We start from the raw sequence: 6,936 nt of genomic DNA, 5'->3' as shown, positions 1-6,936 counted from the left end.
CACGTCAATATGGCTGCCAATTCCATCTGGAAGATTCCTGGAGGTTTCGTCACATGACTTTGTTTCTCCCACTGATAGATTCACAGAACACTACACCACCCAAAACAGGCCCTTTGGCCCATCTGGTTCCTTCCAAACTATTAATCTGCCTAGTCCCATCGATCTTCATGGGACCATAGCCCTCCACACTCCTCCCTTCCATATACCTATCCAAATCTCTCTTAAATGTTGAAATTGAACCTACATCCACCACATCCGCTGGCAGCTTGTTCCACACTCACTCAGATGTTCATCGAACAATCCACCTTCACAGAGCAACACTTTCCCTTGCCAAATAGGAAAAGAACAAATCCATTGTTATTCAATGATAATGTCAGTTAAACATTTTACACTCTGTTTTCAGCATTTTCATATTTAGCCAGTGAAACGCTTTGATGATAGTGAAGGCAAGGCAGAATATATTTTTAGACTGTTGTTTAGCTTTCTCCAGAATGGATCACAGCAGGGTCTTGTGATTGATGTTTTAATTCCTGGAAACTGCGAGACAACCCTGGGCAGTTGGCAAGTCTACAGGTAAAACGTTTTTATTTTATTGAGCGGTAACGACACGGTAACAGGCTCTGCTGGCCCAGTGAGCCAACTCTGCCCAATTACACCTGTTAATCCATCGGACATTTTTGGAATGTGAGAGGAAACCAGGTCAACCAACGGAAACCCACGTGATCACGGGGAGAACGTACAAACTCCCTGACAGACAGCATAGGAAATGAACCTGGGTCACTGGCATTGTAATGGTGTCACACTAACCAGTACTACCATGCTGCTCACATACTCAAGAACATCAAAGGGAGAGGGTAGCGTTCTTAATGGTGATTTTGTTGAGTCCACAGTAGACAATGCAGGGAGGGCACCCCGGTCCTCTTTTTGACAAAGAGAAATCCTCCACTGGCTGGGGATTGGGATGGTCAAATGAAGCAATTCTGTAGCACTTCAGTAATATATGGTTTGAGTGGCAGGAGGGGAGAGGGAGACCAGAAGACCTCAGGAAGGGTGGTATCTGGGAGGAGGTTGATCGCACAGTCATGTGATCTGTGAGGTGGCAGGATGCTGGTCTCTCTTTTACTGAAGGCAATGGCTAAGTCGTGGTATTATTGTGGGAGGTTCAAAGGTACATTTAATGTCAGAGAAATGTATACAATATACATCCTGAATTGCCTTTTCTTCACGACCATCCACGAAAACAGAGCAGTGCCCCCAAAGAATGAACGACAGTTAAATGTTAGAACCCTAAATTCCCCCCCATCTCCCCTCCCTCCCGTGCATAAGTGGCACAAGCAACAATCTCCCCTCCTCCCACCGACAAAAAAAGCATTGGCACCCGCCACCGAGCACTCAAGCGTGAGCAAAGCAACAGTAAAGACAAAGATTTGGAGTTACCCCTGAGACTTCACGTTTCACCCGGTATTTGACATACCGCAGGTTCTTTCTCTCTCCCTAGTAAGGGAGAAAGAGATGTCTCCGTTTTCACAGTGAGCAGGGAAACATAACAAACAACTCACTGGTTTACGATCTTAAAAGTCCATTACGTCGCTTTTTTTTCGAGCTCCGCGCCCAACGATCTGGGCACACAGCTGTAGATATTCCGACTCCCCCAACGACACACAGGTCTCCTGCCGTGACACCAGCCCTCGATCTGCCCGTCTCCAGAGCCTCGAGATCCTAGGCTTCCGAATCCGAGCCCTTGGCGTGCCGAACAACAACGGCCGGTTATGAAGCCCGGCAAAGAACTGTAGTCAGCGTGTAACTCCAGGTCAGTGTCTTCAAAAGAACCCCTAAAGGGAAAAATAAAGGTATTAAAGATGGAAATAGAGTTGTTTCCGAAAATGCAAAGGAGTTGCCGTTTAGCGCCATCATCACTCCGCTCCACCTCTTATCAGGTTGCTGAGGTCAAGGATTTCCCGGTTCTCCACGGATTTACGGGGTAAAGTCAGCTGAGGTTGCAGGCAGGTGGGTCCCCAACTCAGCAGTGAACCAGATGACTAGACAGAGTGAAGGTCATGAGTAGAGAGCCAGGGGTAACCCAAGATGAAAGAAGTGTTGGGTGAGTTGGTCAGGAGGAATTGGCTGGACTCACGGTACTTTCCAATGCTCACGTACCCAGGCCGTGTGCGTAATTTAACCATCCCAAAAGGGATGTCCGCAAAGCCCATGAAGTAGAAGGAATGGAAGATCGACTCAGTAGTGAGTCTGAGCTGCACACACAGAGTTTGGTCCAGAAAGTTGCCTGCTGTGCCGGAATTCACCAAAGTCTCCTGTTTTTGTACAGCCGTTGGGGTATGGAGGATGAGAGAGAGTGAGTCGGGCAATGGTGCTAGTGGCAATTTACCAGAGAGGAAGCCCTTCGCCTTTACCTGGTGGTGCCGTTTTCCGGTACCCAGTGGGCATTTGATGTGTGGCTGATTGGCCACTCCATAGTCAGTGCACTAGCTGTGTCTCCACCAATGCTCATGCTCTTAGGTGGCTAAGGGAGTTCTCCGTAACGGCCTGGCTTCTGGAGGCATCGCTGATAAGGGTCCTGAAACCTGAAATATTTCTGGGAACAGAAATGGAGGTCTGGCTGATGACCTGAAGCGTCATTCCATAAGACGCTTGTCAATAAGGAGTGCCACTGCGAAGAGGCTGTCGAGGTCGGTGAGCACCCCCTGGGTACACAACTCATCTTTCAAGCACTCTGAAAGGCCGCAAAGGTAATGGCTCAGCAGCACTTCAACATTCCAGCCACACTCCGTCGCGAGGGGTCTGAAATCGACCAGGTAATCCAGCAATGAGCGTGAGCCTTGTTGCAGACGAAGTATCTGATCTGCTGTTCTCCCTTCCACTTTCCGGCTGGTTGAAACCCAGCACATCTCAGCTGTGAAATACTCATATCTGTTGTCACTGGAGGTTTTTATTGTCCCACTTTGTGGCAACCGAGGTCAGAGCTCAACAGGCAAGAGGGAAGAGATGACGAAGGCAATCTTGGCTCAGTCTGTCCAACACAGAGGTAGCTGGACGAAGTGTAAGACACACTGGGACAAGAAGTTGCAGCATCAGGTTGGGTTCCGATGAAGAGTTCAGGCACTGGAATCCAGAGCTCTGAGGGAGAAGGTTGACTGTCAGGGGGTAGGTATATTGAGACAGAGAGTTGGTTGACAGTGGCACACAGATGATCAATAGTTTCCTGCTGCTTCTGGATCATGAGATCATGTGTTGATGGACGACTTCCTTTAGGGAGCTAATTCTGCGGGTTGAGTCACCGGTTTACCCATCCTGTCAGGAAATGTAAAGGAGGCTTTACCCAAACGCAGAGTAGTGGAGGTAATTCAGTAGTGAGTGATAACTTTAATAAATAGACAACAAAATAATAAGCCAGGAAGGGCCAAAAAACAAGACAGAATAGATACTAAACTCACAGGTGACAAGCTAATTGAAGGCTAGGAGCAACTGGTTGAGGCTGGCTGGTTTAATGCGTGAATAACGATTGCGACTAAGAGCTGGGTTTAAATAGGCTGCAGGTGATGAATGGTAGGTGATTTCTATTAATTGGGTGGAGACTGGGAGGTTCCTACTTTTGCAGGCCTGACATCTCCTGCAGATCTACACGCTTAGACCATAAGACATAGGAGCAGAACTAGGCCATTCAGCCCATTGAATCTACTCCACAATTCCATCATGGCTGATCCTGGATCCCACTCAACCCTATATACCTGCCTTCTCGCCATATCGTTTGATGCCCTGACTGATCAGGAAATGATCAACTTCTGCCTTAAACATACTCACAGATTTGGCCTCCATCACAGTCTGTGGCAAAGCATTCCACAAATTCACTTCCCTCTGGCTAAAAAAAATTCCTCCTTACCTCTGTTCTAAAGGGTCACCCCTCAATTTTGAGGCTGTGCCCTCTAATTCTGGATACCCCACGACAGGAAATATCCTCTCCACATTTACCCTATCTAGTCCTTTCAACATTCGGTAGGTTTCAGTGAGATCCCCCCACATTCTTCTAAGTTCCAATGAGTGCAGGCCCAAAGCTTCCAAACATTCCTCATATGTTAACCCCTTCATTCTTGGAATCATCCTTGTGAACCTCCTCTGGACTCCCTCCAATGACAACACAACCTTTCTGAGATATGGGGCCCAAAACTGTTGACAATACTCCAAGTGCGGCCTGACTAGTGTCTTATAAAGGCTCAGCATTATCTCCTTGCTTTTATATTCTTTTATACTCATTTGCAATCTTCCATTTCTCTGGGAAACAATGCCAGAATTACGTGATTCTTGGAAGATCATGACCAATGCCTCCATTATCTCTTCAGCAACCCTTCTTGGGACTCTGGGATATAGTCCATCTGGTCCAGGTGACTTGTCCAGCTTAAGACCTTTGAGCTAGCCTAGCACTTTTTCCTCTGTAATAGCAATGGCACTCACTCCCACTCCCTGATACTCATAGACCTCTGGTACATTGCTAGTGTTTTTTACAGTGAAGACAGATGTAAAGTACCCATTTAAGTTCATCTGCCATTTCTTTGTCCTCCATTACTACCTCACCAGCATCATTTTCCAGTGGTCCAGTATCAGCTCTCACCTCCCTTTTACTCTTTATATAAATTGAAAAAAAAACTTTTGGTACCCCGCTTTATATTATTGGCTAGTTTGCCCTCATATTTCATCCTTTCCCTTCTTATAGCTTTTTTTGTTGCCTTTTGTTGGATCTTAAAAGCTTCCCAATCATCCAACTTCCCACTCACTTTTGCTACCTTATATGCCCTTACCTTGGCTTTTATGAAATCCTTGACTTCTCTTGTCAGCCACGGTTGCCTACCTCTGTCATTTGAGAACTTCTTCCTTAGTGGGACATATCTATGCTTTGTAAACTATTCCCAGAAACTTCAGTCAACTCTGTTCTGCTGTCATCCCTGCCAGTATCCTCCTCCAATCCACCTGGGCATGCCTCTGTAATTCGTTGCATTCCATTGCGATACTGATACATGTGACTTATGTTTTTCCCTCTCAAGTTGCAGTATGAATTCAATCATATTATGGTCACTGCCTCCTAAGGTTCCTTTATGTTAAGCTCCCTAATAAGATTTGGGTTATTACACAACACCCAATCTAATATATCCTTTCCCCTAGTAGGCTCAAGCACAAGCTGCTCTAAAAAGCCAACTCGTAAGCATTCAAACAATTCCTTCTCTTGTGATCGAAGCCCAACCTGATTTTCCTAATCCCCTTGCATATTGAGGTCCCCCATTACAATTGTGTCATTACCCTCATTACATCCCCTTTCCAGCTCCCTTTGCAATCTCAACCTCACATCTTGGCTACTTTTTGAAGGCCTTTATATGATTCCCATAAGAGTATTTTTACCCTTGCAGTTTCTTAACTCCATTCACAAAGATTCAATATTCTCTGACCCTATGTCACCTCTTTCTAAAGATGTAATTCCATCTCTTACCAACAGAGCCACACCACTGCCTATGCCTTCCTGTCTGTCCTTTCAATACGAAGTATATCCTTTGATGTTAAGCTCCTAACTTCTTTGCCTCTGCCCAACATTCTCTGACCTGTGCAGCAAAAGCACAAGGAAAATATTTGTAAAATCTGTCCTCAAGCTATCAAATGAGACTGGTGGTCAATGTGCCAATTCATGCAGCCTCCAAGGAAGAGCATACAGTCCCTGAAGTCCTACACCTGGGACTGTATTGTCAACCCTGTGTTAATTAGTTTGCATTCTTCCAGAGAAAGAGAGATATTCAGTGAAGCATTGCACTGTAGTTTCAACTCATCCCCAAAAGAATAAATGGGAACTTTGTGAAAAAGATTGTACCTGACTGTTCCAAGAAATCAGTCTCCCTGCCAAATTCCTGGAGTAAATGTTTCAAAAAGTATGTCAACTATATTGTAACTTTTCTGGGATGGTTCTTTCTCGATTCAAGAAATCTGATCTAGTAATAACAGTACTTTGGTGGATTCATGTAGCTTATGAGTGCTGTCACTTGATCAAATTACTTCGCAAGACAATAGGAATGTGTAAAGACTTTAGAAAACATGGGGATAATGTGCATGGATGTACAGATATTCAAAGAGGGACATGTGATGAACTGGTAATGTCAAAAACAATATTACAGAGTTGCAATCATTAAAAAAAGTAAACCATGGACTGTCATTTGTGCAGTATAACAGTAGCTGGACTGCTAAAGCACTTCACTGGTTGTAAAACACTTTAAGATGGCTATACACCATGAAATCAATTCTTTTCTTCTGATGCATCCGGAACAGGAGCCCCAGACAGCTATTGAACATAGAACAGTACAGCACAGTACAGGCCCTTCGGCCCATGATGTTGCATCGGCCTATTAACCTACTCCAAAATCAATCTAACCCTTCGCTCCCACATAGCCCTCCATCTTTCATTCATCCATCTAAGACCCTAATGTGTATCTGCCTCTACCACCAACACCCATGGCAGCATATTCCACACACCTACCACTCTCAGTTTAAAAGACTTACATCTCACATCTATACAGATGGACATCATTTACTTGGATTTCCAGAAGGTGTTTGATAAGATGTGGCAAAAAAGACTTATCCATAAGATAAGGATGCATGGAGTTGGGGATGATGTATTAGCATGGATAGAAGATTGGCTGGTTATAGTCATAGTCATAGTCATAGTCATACTTTATTAATCCCTGGGGAAATTGGTTTTCGTTACAGTTGCTCCATAAATAATAAATAGTAATAGAATCATAAGTAGTTAAATAGTAATATGTAAATTATGCCAGTAAATTATGAAATAAGTCCAGGACCAGCCTATTGGCTCAGGACGTCTGACCCTCCAAGGGAGGAGTTGTAAAGTTTGATGGCCACAGGCAGGAATGACTTCCTATGACGCTC

At 44.8% G+C, this 6,936-nt stretch overlaps 1 long non-coding RNA gene across 1 annotated transcript in view; it reads right to left on the bottom strand.

Moving 5' to 3' along the window:
- Positions 1-1,805: 1,805 nt before the first annotated feature.
- LOC134344982 (uncharacterized) overlaps positions 1,806-6,936 on the bottom strand; it is a 51,793-nt gene continuing 46,662 nt past the window's right edge. Inside the window, exon 3 of the long non-coding RNA XR_010017579.1 lies at positions 1,806-1,832. This is a non-coding gene — a long non-coding RNA (uncharacterized LOC134344982). The remainder of the gene's footprint in view (positions 1,833-6,936) is intronic.

Source organism: Mobula hypostoma, chromosome 4, assembly GCF_963921235.1.
Source record: "Mobula hypostoma chromosome 4, sMobHyp1.1, whole genome shotgun sequence".
NCBI classification, from domain to species: Eukaryota; Metazoa; Chordata; class Chondrichthyes; order Myliobatiformes; family Myliobatidae; genus Mobula; species Mobula hypostoma.
The sequence above is the reverse complement of the archived record's forward strand: the minus strand, read 5'-3'. Positions and strand labels throughout refer to the sequence as shown.